The 2,956-nt window shown below is 32.2% G+C and overlaps 1 protein-coding gene across 1 annotated transcript in view; it reads left to right on the top strand.

Moving 5' to 3' along the window:
* The window catches only part of LOC115884458 (calcium-activated potassium channel slowpoke), a 165,464-nt gene that overhangs the window by 146,144 nt on the left and 16,364 nt on the right, over positions 1-2,956 (top strand). The window lies entirely within an intron of this gene.

Genomic DNA, 2,956 nt, shown 5'->3' on the forward strand with positions numbered 1-2,956 from the left:
TTCGCGAAAGAAAAAATTGAAAATTCGAAATTTTTTGAAAACTTTTTTGGAATTTTTTTTATTTTTCAGTTAAAAAAACATAATTTCTTGATAATATGGCAACACAGGTATTAGATTAAATTTACAAGAAAGAAAATCCAGAAAAGATCCAGTGGTTCTCAAAATTTTAGCAAAAAATATTTTTTTTTTAAATTTTCGAAGTAAAATAACTCCCTTATTTTGGACTTATTTTAAAAACGATAAAGAGAAAATATGTTTCTTTTATCGAGATCTACCAACCACTAAAATAATTGCACTTATTTCTGGGACACCCTGTATAACACAAAAACGAAATGGTATTCCATATTTGGTTACTTTTCTCTACCCATTTGGAGATCTTAAACTTTTTCACTATAATTTTCGCATTAAAAAAATTAGGACCAATTTTTAGATGATCTGACAACGTTGCTTTTTATACCGTGAGAACCCTTAACCATTCGTATCCCTTATCTACGAAAAATTGGCCGTTTGACCCTTTTTTCCACCCAGATCGCCCAGGAATCTCGACATGATCCATTCAAAACCAAATCCGCCCACATTGTCCGTCCCCCTGACCAGATTTAGTTTCTATCGATTTCTGGAAATTCTTTCTCCTTCGACAAAAAGGGTTAAGCAGATGCGTATCGCCGAAAAGTATTGTGTCTTTTGTGACATTTCGGGTGGAATTCAGCTGTCACGAATGAATTCTGCACGTTACGATGACCCTCGAGACGATGTGGGAACCAGTGGTTGTTCTAATCCTTTTATGGGGGTATGTGACATAACGTTTGGCTGGTCGTATTTGAATGTTGTCGCAATATGTTACAATATCTCGAATGGGTATTCAGATAATATAATAGGGCCAGCTGATAGCATGAATATACAGCAAAAGAATGTATTTTGTCTAAATTCAACGACAAAGTATTGGTAATTTATAATTTACTAGCGTGTACCCGCGACTTCGTTCGGGTCGAATTGTAATGGTGATGATAAAGCAAAACAAGAATTTCCATTAACATACAAACTGGGGCAGAACCGTGGTTAATCAATTACCCAACATTTTGGAACATCCTGTATGATTTTTTTTTTAAAATTTCAAAATATGTAAAAAAACCAAATAAATTATGCTTGTCCAAGCGTTTTCCCGAAAGACTAACCGTTTTTTAAATAACAAATATTGTAATATTTGAGGGGCGTTTTCTCCCTCTTGGAATTTGAGATTCGAGAAACCCCTCCTTATCGAACCTCTACACCCCACAGTCAATCCGTTTGTCAAAAATCAGCTTTAAACGTCAAGCAATTTAAGCAGAATCGTGATTACTCAATGGTCATATTTTATGAAACACTTTGTAAATTTTTTAAAAAATCTTAAAATATGTAAAACAACAAAATAAAATATACTTGTTTAAGAGTTTTTCCGAAAAACTCACCGGTTTTTAAATAAAAAATATTCTATTTGAGGGGTGGTTTCACCCCCTTAGAACTCGAGTTTCGAAAAATCCTTTCTTATCGAACCTAAATTCAATCCGTTTTCCAAAAATCAGCTTTTTATGTGTAGCGCTTTAAGCAGGATCGTGAATTATCAATGACCAGATTTTTCGAAACACCCTGTATACATTTTTAAAAAATCTTAAAATATGTAAAAAACGAAATAAAATATACGTGTTAAAGCGTTTTTTTCCGAAACTTGACCGTTTTTTAAAAAAATATTGTAATATTTGAGGGGTGGTTTCACCCTTTTGGAACTGGAATTTCGAAAAATCCCTTCTTATCGAACCTCTACACCTTAGAATCAACCTGTATGCCAAAATTGAGCTTCTTACGTTGAGTGGTTTGAGCAGGATCGTGATTAATCAGTGAGTCAGTTACTTAAGGATTTTATATATTAGTTTGATATTAGTATAGACAGATGAGGAATAAATTATTATATAGAAGCTCTATACCTATAAATTAATACCTTGTTAGTAATTATACCATCGAGAACACCCTGTATACTTTTTTTTGGCTAGTATTAACATAAAATAAAATTAGATCCATCGAGAACCACACTTATTACAAATTTTAACTTCTCTGTGAATTCTCGTGGCAAACTAAAATCTTCTAGGCGAAGAGTCGAATAAAGAATTTTTATGTTCAGAATAACAACGTTGTTTGGCAATGATCTATGACCTCTTGACAATGACCTAGGACCTAGATAAAATAAAATCTTGAATTAGCACATTTCATTTTTTGCTTCCTTAGAACCGTGATATAGATCATTGTGCAAAATTTTAAAATACATACTTTAATTTTTTGTTTTCTGTATAGGTCGTTGACTTGTATGGCTTTAATCAATAATACAGGGGCATCTTCATATCGTATACCCATCGAAATAATTGATATATAACTCCGAAAATCGACAAGTCAGTGTGTGGGTGCACTAACCATAGAAGGATTTATATTTCCAAATGGGAAAAGAGCTATCAATATCCGTTAGCGTTGCTTGAGCATGATTTAAAGTATGCCGAATTGATGAGGGCACTAAATTCGGATAAAGAATGGGTTGATATGACGTAGGTAGTTGAATAATGCGATTAGGCAAGGGAAGGATATGAAATAATGTGATTCTCATACTAGATATTTTTATAGTCCTATAAAAGTTCTCTTGAACTTTTGTTTTTATTATTAAGTAGAATAATTCTAATATGTCCAAAAAATACAACAAATACATTTTCTATTTACTGTTTTTCAAATGAATCCAAAGATCAAATAATAAAGATCTACTCAGATCAAATCAGGTTATCATGTTAATGAAAATATCTATGAAAAGAGAGATAATTCTCCATTGAATATCGGGAATAATATACTGGGTGTTCCATTTAAAATAAAAGAGTAACATGATTTTCCCCTTAAATTTTCAGAACCTTTAATCGGCACTACCTATATATCTTGCCATATT

Source organism: Sitophilus oryzae, unplaced genomic scaffold (assembly GCF_002938485.1).
Source record: "Sitophilus oryzae breed Bouriz unplaced genomic scaffold, Soryzae_2.0 scaffold_249_pilon_pilon, whole genome shotgun sequence".
NCBI lineage: Eukaryota > Metazoa > Arthropoda > Insecta > Coleoptera > Curculionidae > Sitophilus > Sitophilus oryzae.